Genomic DNA, 11,583 nt, shown 5'->3' with positions numbered 1-11,583 from the left:
GTGACAGTGTCACCTGGACTAGGCTGCCCCATCTCTGGGACTCAGCTTCCTGCAGGGATAATCGAGACAGCAGGTAGGTTACAACGCCTGCTCAGCCCCACGTCCCGTCGCTCCACGGCTTGTGCTTTTCAGGTGCTCTGTAGCTTTCACTGAATTAGGGAGAGTGTCACCATTTGTCCCCAGAGACATCTGGGTGGGAGGCAGAAGGAACCCAGAACGCTGCTGTATGTTGGGGGGTGGAGGTGACAGATGGGAAGAAGAACTGTATTCAGTCACATGATTAGCACTAATACCCACTTGGGACTTCTGTAACTATGCCCACAAAGACCCACAGCCAGGCTGGTGTGTTACAAGCAAGATTGAAAGCCCCCAGTAAGTGTTGGCCTTGAAGATCCACTCGGGGCAGGGCAGCAGAGGCAAGGGCTCCAGAAAGAGGGTGCCATAAGGCTACCCACTCCCCTCTGGGTGTGGGGGATGGCTATGTGTGTTATTGTCTTGCTTTTGGCTGATGTTTGCAATGTAAGCCAGCCAACTGGGAGACATAATCACAGGCCTTTCATACAGGCCTAACAGAGGGTAAGATGAATGATGTGGGTGGTGCTTGAAGTCATAAATACCAATGGCATATCAGAGTAAAATGAGACAGAGAAAAGCAAAGGAAATAAATCTATCAGGACTCTAGGGTCATCTTTCTGAGAAAAACATCAGGATGAGCAAGACCAGATTTCTATGACAGACTGAGTGTCAAAATCCCAGACACCCTTCCCACGGCACCAAAGCCAGGAGTTGTTGAGCTTGAACGGCTTAAGAACAAATCCATGTCTGATTCGTGTGTGTGTGAGAGAGAGAGAGGGGCCCCGGGACCCCCAACACAGGATAACCAGCATGTCTCTGATGTAGGAGGCTGGTGGAATGGAGTGAGCAAGCTTGTGATGTGGGGTTATGAGCTCAGACCGATGCTGGCTGACTGTAGGCCCAAACACCGAGTCTCTGTCTTAGCAGCCGATCAGTGAGCTTCCCCCAACCTCAGCTTTATCAGGAAATGGAAACAGAAGACTTCATCAGAGTGTGGTTCTCACTATGAAGTGGAACATTGTACAGAAAGCTCAAATACATTGTGTCCTCCATTGTATGTCACCTGTGACTGGGGGGAGTTGCTGGAGGCTCTACATATCTACTTTATGTACCAAGCTCTACTAGCTCATGTTTTGGGGGTTCTGCGGGGGGGATTTTTTTTTTTTTTGTGGTAGGGTCTCACTGTAGCCCAGGCTGACCTGAAATTTCCTCTGTAGTCTCAGGGTGGCCTCGAACTCATGCCGATTCACTTACCTCTGCCTCCCAAGTGCTGGGAATAAAGGTGTACAGCTGCACACCTGGCCCATGTTTTGTTTTAGCTTTTCCGCACAGAGCAATAGAAGCTGGGCCACGCCGGGTGGATACCGTAAAGGCCTCAGGCCAGGGTTTTGGACACCCTGACTGTGCAGGCTCCAGCTTATCTCCACGGTCACTATGCTAAGGTAGGCACTGCATTCCCCACTCCCACAAGGACGCCATGGCCACTTCACCTGTAGCCTCTGGCACTGGTATGTGAATGGTCTCGTTCTTGGAAAAGTAAAAAACCACAGCGTCCAAGTTTGGTTGGCCCCATGCTGAGGGCCGTTTCCTGGCTGTCCTGTTCTTCCCTGTGTGGGCAAGGGAACACCTGGATGAGAGACAAGTCTGTCAGAAGCCAAGCTTTGTCCTGGGTGAGAAGCAGTTCCTACCCTCCCTCCCCTTCTTGACAGAGACAGGGCCTGCAGACAGATAGCTTGCAGACCGCAGACAACCAGACTCACAGGAAGCTTGAAGGATGAGGTCTGAAAGCCCCATCCTAGGAGGACCTTCTGGGAAAATCTTTCTTTGGTTCACAGCCTCCTGCTACTTCTGAACTTCTGGCCTGCCAAGGTGCCCTGGAGGTGTTTGGCCTCCCTGTCATGCCAGTCATCCCCTAGGCCAGTTAGTGTCCCCGCAATGGACTTTTTCATGAGGGCCAATGCCATCACGGCGGCCCCAGCCAAGGCTCCCAAGGCAGAGGGCGCAAGTGCATTCTAGAAAGCCACTCACGCTGTGGGGATACGATGCTGATGGGCAGTGTGGTTGCAGACTGCTTGGTAACACGAGATGCAAGCAGACACTCTGACTGCCCTTGGGCACTGCTTCAGGCCACATCACTCCACAGGAGCACCCTGGGAGCTCAGCCTGGTGCCCTCAAGTGCCTAACTGCTAAAGGGAAGGGGTCAGTTCACCAGAGCTTATATCAACAAGCGGGGAGCCACGACTATGGGGCATGATGAAGTGTCTGGACATTACCTAAAGTGACACTTGTGAGATGCTGGAAAAGACAACGTCCTAAGCCAGGTGTGGTGGTGCACACCTTTAATCACACCTTTAACCCTAGCACTCAGGAGACAGAGGTAGGAGGATTGCTGTGAGTTTGAGGCCAGCCTGAGATGACATAGTGAATTCCAGGTCAGCTTAGATTAGAGTGAGACCCTGCCTCAGAAAAAAAAAGAAAGAAGGAAGGAAAGAAAGAAAAGAAAAACAAGGTCCTGATCAGATTCTTCATTAGTCATCAGCCAGAAACTAAGCCTCGTTGTGGAAAAAAAGAAAGAAATGAAGAAGGAGAAAGAAATAAGAGAAACAAAGGGAAAGAAAAGGTGAAAAGGGCCCATTGTGACCCGAAATCTAGGTCTCACTGTTTAAAAACAAACCAAAACACAACTCTTTAGGCCTCAACTCCCAATACCCGAAAAGAAATGCATTAAAACATGTGAAAAGTCAATGGAAAAAAAAATATCAGAATCTCAGAAGTAAGAAAAAAAAAATATGGCCTAGCTTGGTTATCCTCAGACATGATCCCACAAAATCACACAGAGAACTTAATAAAGCCACAGATCGCCAGACCACCCACAGGCTGTGAAGCTGGACTCTGGGGACTGATGCTAAGAAATATGTCTGGAGGGTTCCCTGGGTCTTCCAGTGGTAACTGTGGACACCTGGGACTCTGCACAGCTCCAGAATGCTCCTGTGTAGGGGAATTGCTGAGTTTCCCCTAGGTCTGGGGTGGCACCTGACATGCTAAGTTTCTATTGCTGAGGCTACTGGTCCCAGGACCACACACACTCACAATGTTCCCCATCCTGCTGAGAAACAAAGCTAAACTGAGCCTCAGGTGTCAGGAAGCCCAGAGAAGAACCACAAAGTAGGATAAAAAGACAGGAGGTGAGCGAGAGGGGACAGAAAGGAAGCTGTAAGTGGGTTGGGTAAGAATGCCGCCCAGCCAGCCCCCGAGGCCAGCTCTAGAGGCGAAGTGGCTACACCATCCTCGTGGACGTGGGGAATAGAGGGGCCTACCTTAGCATAGTGATCCTGGAGATAGGCTGGAACATAGACAGTCAGGTCATTTTCTGAGCAGGCAGCTGTCCTGAGGCCTGCTTCCTCATGACTGCTGTGGGGATGATCGGTGGGAAATAATTACAAATGGCACAGGTCCCTAGGCCTCAGAGTGTGCTGGGCAGCTGAGCAGAAACTGTAACTTTGGCAAGATTAACATTAGATCATAGATACCAGTTGCTGGTATTTGTTCCAGAGTATTCATCAGAGACTCCCTGACATCTGCCTTTGCCTATGTACAAGCACCACAGGCACATGCATATATTCAGTATAAGTGCAAAAGTTACAACAGAAGGGCTGGAGAGATGGCTTAGTGGTTAAGGTGCTTGCCTGCGAAACCTAAGGACACAGGTTCAATTCCCTAGGACTCACATAAGCCAGATGCATAAGGTGATGCATCCATCTGGAGTTCGTCTGCAGTGGCTGGATGCCCTGGCATGCCCATTCTCTCTCTCTCTCTCTCTCTCTCTCTCTCTCTCTCTCTCTCTCTCAAATAAATAAAAATAAAATGAAATGAATTATATAACATAATTTACAACAGGAAATAGTCACCTTGTGGAGATGGGGGCTGCACTCGATATCTTCACCCTGTCTCATACTGTCCTGGCCTTTGCTACAGCAACCTCTTGGGAACAGGTGGAGCCCAACAGCCCCTCTGATATTCTGCCCATGGGATACAGGATGCTCTGGATGCTCAGGAAAGCTGGGCTGTGCTATGTGAAGAGTCACGAAGACCACACTCCCTGGGCACACTGGTGAATGAAGACTTCCCTTTTCATGTAAACGGCATGTAAACAGTGGGGAGATGCTCTAGGGTCCTAAGGGTATGCCAGGTGGGAAGGATCCTCAGGCGCACACAACACACAGTTGGACAAGCTTGCCATCCTTCAGCTGAGGGTCTCTTCCAGCTTCTACACTTCCATCCCCTTGCCTACTTCCTAACATCAACTGCCTGCATGCAAGTAGCCGGGGTCTGCTTTGAAGGGAAGGCAAATTAACACATGCCTCCAAGCAACCCTGGCTGAACCCTGAAGCTTAAGGAAAGTGGAGGGTGTAGATAGAGACAGACAAGTCCCACACTAAGTCCGAGCACCCAAGGCCTCTCCTCAGGCCAGCGGTCCCTGGTAGAGGCTCTGCAGCCATGCAGGGTTGCCCTGAGAACAAATTATGCCTTGCTGTCTAAAAAAATAATTAAAGGTCTTCTGTGAGAGATGTTCGATAAAAGAGAAGGAAAGTTAAAGAGATGAGGCTTGTTTATCTTGATGAAAAGAAGACAAAAACAGAATAAGTAACTAATAGAAATCAAGGAATGCTGGAGTACTGTGATTTCAGCTCATGGTGGGAGGGGCCAGACACTGGGGATAAGGTTAACAGGGTTCATTCTTCAGATTCAACTATTTTTGTATGTGTATGGTGTGCATGTGTGTTTGTATGGTGGAGACAGTGCATGTGTGTGCCTATGCACATGTAGAGGCCAGAGATAACGCTGGGAAGGCCTCTCACCAAACCCAGAGCTCACAGGCTCAGCTAGCCTAGCTAGCCAGGTTGTCCTGGAGAATCTGCCAGTTTGCACCAGCAGAATGCTGGGATTATGATTGGTCAGTGCCACAGCCAGCATTTAAGGCATTTACATGGGTTCAAGGAGTCCAAACTCAGGTGTTCACGTCTGTGGCTTTCCTGACTGAGAAACCTCAGATAAAATCTTTTTTAAAAAATATGTATGTATATATATTATTTGAGAGAGGGAGAGACAGCAGAGGCAGATAGAAAGAGAATGGGTGCACCAGGGCCTCCGGCCACTGCAAACAAACTCCAGACACATGCGCCACCTTGTGCTTTATGATGAATCGAACCTGGGTCTTTTGGCTTTGCCTGCATGTGCCTTACTGCTGAGCCATCTCTCCAGCCTCAGATAAGACCTTTTGAAGTTGTTTCTGTCCTTGTGCGCCTCTTTAAAATTCACAAAACCCGGGGCTGGAGAGATGGCTTAGCGGTTAAGCGCTTGCCTGTGAAGCCTAAGGACCCCGGTTCGAGGCTCGGTTCTCCAGGACCCACGTTATCCAGATGCACAAGGGGGCCCACGCGTCTGGAGTTCATTTGCAGTGAACCCTTTCCACTAGGAAATTTTTAGTATGGTTCTACCCCTCCAAAGGGGTGAAACTGATTGTTACCTCATCAATACAGTTACAGTACAAGCACATATACAACTGAGTTGTATTTTAACTGGCTTCCTCCCCAGCAGACTGTTTACCCATGATGTCTTGGCACCACCTACTGGCTGATTTGTTTATTACAACTTTTGTTGGGCTAGCCAATCAACACTGTTTTTAAAACAGCCTCTGATTAATGAATCAATTCAACAAAATTGCAATAAACACCATAAGCTGTACATGAAGCCCTATGCCATGAACCTGAGATGAAACAGTACTCAAAGACATGTCCTGCTCTCCCTAGGGCTGGCAGTCTAAAGGAGTAGACAAGTAAACGAAAGAATTATTAATGGTGATATTGCTAGGAAGTAAACTCATTTTGGGATTAAAAAAAATTGTTTAGTTTTTTTTTGTTGTTGTTAATGACAGAGCATGTAGCCCAAGCCTCAAACTGCACATCCTCCTGCCTCAGTCTTCCAAGTGCTGGGATTATAGGCAAACACATCATGTCCTGTTAAAAGGAATGTGGCTGAATGGGGTGGCAGAGAAGTCCTCCAGAGAAACATTAAAATCAAGTTCAGAAGAACAGGGTGTGATGGGATGACAACATTTCATGAAAACAGCACAGGGCTCAAGGGTCACTCAACTGTTGAAGGAACAGAAAGACCAGTGTTCAGGGCTGGAGAGATGGCTTAACGGTTAAGTGCTTGCTTGTGAAGCCTAAGGACCCCGGTTCAAGGATCAATTCCCCAGGACTCATGTTAGCCAGATGCACAAGGGGGCACATGCATCTGGAGTTTATTTGAAGTTTCTGGAGGCCCTGGTGCACCCATTCTCTCTCTCTCTCCCTCTCTCTCTCTCTCTCTCTCTCTCTTTCTCTTTCTCTGTGTCTGTCTGTCCCTTTCAAATTAATAATTAGTTAAAAAGAAAAAAGACCAGTGTTCAGAGCACAGAGAGCCAGGCCCAATGGAACACGATGAGCTTAGACTGGAACCAGGAGAACGCCTGTCAACATGTCCTTACATGAATGCACAAGATGGTATTGGGGTGGGGTGGGGGACTCCAGAGAGAGAGAGAGACACACACACACACGCAGAGAATGGGTACACCAGAGCCTCCAGCCACTGCAAACGGATTCCAGATGCATGCTCCACCTTCTGGCTTATGTGCGTACTGGGGAATGGAACCTGAGTCCTTAGGTTTTGCAGCCAAGCACCTCAACAGCAAGACATCTCGCCAACCCCAAATTTAAATTATTTGAAAAGTGAGAGAAGGTGGGAAATACTTCTCCATGACGTTGATGGTTTGCTCAGCTCCAGCAGGGTCAGGGACAGTGAGAGCAGCTGTGTGCCTCCCTCAGAAACAGCCTGAGTCTTCACTGCTGCGCTGCCCTGCTGCTCAGCCACAGTTATGGCTAATTACAGGGGAACCGCATTTTACAGGTCACGAAAAGTGGTTCCCAACCTGGGCTGCAAGTCACCTGGGAGCTAATCGGCATCCCAAGGTCCAGGCCACAACTCTGACCCTCAGAGGAGGGCCCTGGTACTTGTGCTTCCAAAGTTTCCCAGATGGGGCCTAGAGAGATTTAAAGATGCAGGCTTGCAAAGTTTCCCAGGTAATGCCAGGGACCTGCGCGCATTCTTCACCAAAAGGGGAGAACAACGAAACAAAAGCCACCGCTCTTGGTGCTCTGGAATAGAAACAGTTATACATGAAATGAGCCAGCTGTCTTCTTTGTCAAGGTCAGGCCTTGTCTCTGGCGGTAGGTCGCAGTCGCCCCATTCTGGGCCATAATTCTCTCATTAGGATGTGTCATACTGAGTCAACAGACCCCAGGCGCTGATGTCACTGAAAGATAGTTTCATATGGATGAGAAGACCTGCTAGGGGACAGGGGTTGCGATTGCACGACCTCGTTTTTCATATTCCCACTTCCTCCACCTGGCCAGAGGATCCATAGAGACGACCCTCCTAAAGCTGCTGTCCTGGCAAGAGCCACATGTCACAAGGACCCAGGGCGCTTTTAACAAATGCGCATGTTTGGGCCCAACAAGAGTTTGACTGGAACCTATCAGGTGATCCTGCTACGAGCCACAGTTACCAGAAATAAAACAGCACCATGTAGGACCCCATGTCCCGAGGAAGCCAGAACTGGGGTCACTCACTGTTCCAGATGACCGTTTTCATATCACAGGCTGAATTCAGCCTTAACCAAAATGCTTGAGACCTGCGGTGTTTCAGATTTTGATTTTTTTTTTAATTTTTAGAATATTTACATATATGTGTGTATATACGTAAGAGAGTTTTCAATGCAAAACATAGCTCTCACCTCAAAGGGGTTGGGATAATTTATTCTGAGCCAAATAGGAGTGACCATGGTCCGGGAACACAGGGTCAGTTTGCCCTGATTAACATTCTACCATGGAAACAGTTATGTAAGATTTTAATAGTTACAGAGCAAAAGAAAGCCACGAATCCAGGCATTTACCAAGTATGTTGGTGGAGATCACAGATGGGCTGGTTACAGCAAAGCAAAAAAACTGCTATAGGATTCAGGCACTATCTGATGACATTCTTTTTTTTTTTAATTAATTAATTTATTTATTTATTTGAGAGCGACAGACACAGAGAGAAAGAGAGAGGGAGAGAGAGAGAATGGGCGCGCCAGGGCTTCCAGCCTCTGCAAATGAACTCCAGACGCGTGCGCCCCCTTGTGCATCTGGCTAACGTGGGACCTGGGGAACCGAGCCTCGAACCAGGGTCCTTAGGCTTCACAAGCAAGCGCTTAACCACTAAGCCATCTCTCCAGCCCTCTGATGACATTCTTCTTGGCTTTTGGATTGGTGGATGCTTGGGGCCTGCCAAGAACACATTTTAAAGGTTTTATCTGATTAATGGCAAGGATGTTAGGTCAGACCCAAGGGTGGTCAATGAAAGGTTAGTAAGGGGACTAAATATAGCCCAAGATAATTTGGCTCTAAATCTGATTTATTTTTATTTATTTACTTATTTATTAGAGACAGAGAGAGGGCAAGAGATAGTGTGTGTGAGAGAGTGGGTGTGCCAGGGCCTCTAGCCACTGCAAATGAACTCCAGATACATGCGCCATCATGTGCATCTGGCTTATGTGGGACCTGGAGAATCGAACCTGGATCCTTAGGCTTTGCAGGCAAGCACCTCAACTGCTAAGCCATCTCTCCAACTCCCTGGCTCTAGATCTATAACATTTCAATATTCCACAATCATGAAGCTCTGGAATCAGTTATTCATAATTATATTTAACATGACTATGGCTTATTTTTCTGGGAACTCTGGTGAATTGGTATATAGGTTATTTTAAGTAGGGGGGGACCCAAGTTCTAAAAATAAAATTCACTTATTTTCCATAAACACCTAACATATATATAGAACCCAAAGGTCATTTCATTCTTTTTTGTTGTTTTATTTTGTTTATTTGCTTTTAACTTTAAATTTGTAGAAAATATTTCTATTTATTTGTGAGGAGAGAGAGATTGGAAGAGAGGCACACAGAGAGAATGGGTGCACTAGGTCCTCCAGCCACCGCAAATAAACTTCAGACTCATGCACCACTTTGTGGATTTGGCTTTACGAAGGTACTGGAGAATCAAATTCAGGTCATTAGGCTCTATAGGCAAACACTTTAACTGTTGAGCCATCTCTCCAGCCCATTTTTTTTTAAAAAAAAATATATATTATTTATTTGCAAGAAGAAAGACAGAGACACACAGACAGAATAGCATACCAGGACCTCTGGTTGCAGATGCATGAACCTTCTTATTTCCAACCAGTCTCTCTTCTATTTTGATGCCATCTTTTTTCCCCTCCTATAATGCAGGTCTTGTGTGGGTAATGTCAGTCCCCGCGAGGTCACGAATACCATGGCCACTTTGTGTCTGGAAGACAGTATTGTAAGCACAACCTTTGGCTCTTACATCCTTCTCACCACCTCTTCCATCCTTGAGCCTTGTAGGGAGTGATAGAGATGTCTTACTTAGTGCTAAACACTCCGCTGTCCCTTCTCAGCGCTTGGTGAATTTTGAGTCACCCCCATGGGCCCTGCCATCTGAAAAGTGAAGCTTTTCTAACCCAAAGTGAGTGTGGCGCTAGTATATGGGTAACTTGGTGGGCATAATAAATCATTTAGCCAGACAACAGTAATACTTTCCTCCCTAGCCTAGGGGTTATACCTCCCCAGCTGTATGCTTTTGATTAGGTTTTCAGTACCAGATATGGTACTTTTTGTTTTTGTTTTTTCGTGGTAGGGCTTCACTCTAGCTCAGGCTGACCTGGAACTCACTGTGTAGTCTCAAGATGGCCTCGAACTCATGGTGATCCTCTTACCTCTGCCTCCTGAGTGCAGGGATTAAAGGCGTGCGCCACCGTGCCAGGCTAAATATGGTACTTTTTATGGTATCCTTTGCCTACAAGATTCCAGGGAGTAGGGAAGTTCTTCACCAGTCCTGTAAATCCCAACTTTTAGATCCTTGCCCATTCTAACAAATTGAGAAAATGTATTCTGAAAATTACAAGGTTTATTTGAGAAAATTGGTATCCAAGGAAAGGCTGGAACAGTGAGGGGCTTTCTAGAGAAATTAAAACACCTATGTGGGAAGTGGAGTAAAAGGATGTTAGCCTTTTGCCTTCACATTAGAAAAAAAGCTAAGAGGTCACTTAGTAAGGGTCCCCTACCTTAGAAGAGAGAGACTAAATGAAAAAGAATCCCACAGCCCAGCCCAGCCTTGCCTACCCAATAGGCCCTCTTGTAGATAATTGAGGTGGGCTTTACCCCTCAGGCTCAGATGGCCCTGACAGAGAGCTAGTTGATTTGGACTCAGGGGGCTGGCCCAAAAAGACATCTGCAGAGCTGAGTAAAGGACACTTGTCCCTGAAGAATGAGACTGGATTGGATCAGAGGCTGAACTCTGGGGCTTCCCCTAAAATAAAATAAAAACTACCTGGCTCCTATTTCTCCCTCACTACAATGAAATGGGCCTTAAGTCCAATCAGCAAGCAGCTGGTTTCCTCTGTAACAGACATGCTACCAACTGCACCAGTTAGTATATTTGGCCTGACCATCCAGCCATAAAAGTTGCAGGTCCACTGCTGGTTAACACCGTTGATGACTTTTCTCCCCCAACAGGCTGCATAGCTCTTCCCAGCTTCCTGACAGCTGGTCAACAGGGAGGAGGTTTCCAGCTCAGCTCCAGCTTGATTTCTCAGTGACCTGCAGCCCAAGCAGGTGGAGTCTTTAGCAATAGGGTCTTACCATCTAGTTCTGTTGGGCAATCAAGAACCTTAGTAATAGCCTGTAATGTTTTGGGGACATCAGAGGCCAAGATGGCTAACAACTCACTAGAAGGTATTCCCTCCGCCCAGCACTGAAATCTTCTTGTAATAGTCTATGCTTCTGGACACAGTATCGTTTACAATAGTTTTAAGGGCATGTTGACCGTGCCCCATCACGTCAGGTGTGAAATGTCCCTACTTGTATCATGTCAGCACTCCGAAAGTTCTGGACATGGGGGTATTGAGGATTTGTGGATGAGGGACTGTAGCAGTTATCTTTTCATTGCTGGATGACAAAACACCCAGCCAGAAGCACCTTATGGGAGGAAAGGGTTTATTTTGGCCTACAGTTGTGAGGGGAAGTTTCATCCTGTTGGAGAAAAGCCCGGCAGGGACGGCAGGCTGGGTGTCACATATTGTCACCACAGCAAGGAGTGCTAATTCTGAACACCCAGTGACTAACAGACCACAAGGCCTGCTCCCGGTGGCACCAGCAAGGCTCCACCTCCCAAAGGCTCAATCAGCTAGGGAACGAGGCTTAAATCATGCTTACTTGAGGCTTTGGGGGACATTTCACATTTCTGGTGATTTAAATTTCCTTTTTGTTAGCCAACTAGATATGATATAGCACAGGAAATTCCAGCACTTAGGGGGCAGGAGTTGTGAAAATTCTGAGTTTGAGGATAGCCTGGGCT

This window comes from Jaculus jaculus, chromosome 2 (genome assembly GCF_020740685.1).
Source record: "Jaculus jaculus isolate mJacJac1 chromosome 2, mJacJac1.mat.Y.cur, whole genome shotgun sequence".
NCBI lineage: Eukaryota > Metazoa > Chordata > Mammalia > Rodentia > Dipodidae > Jaculus > Jaculus jaculus.
Note: the sequence above shows the minus strand (reverse complement) of the source record.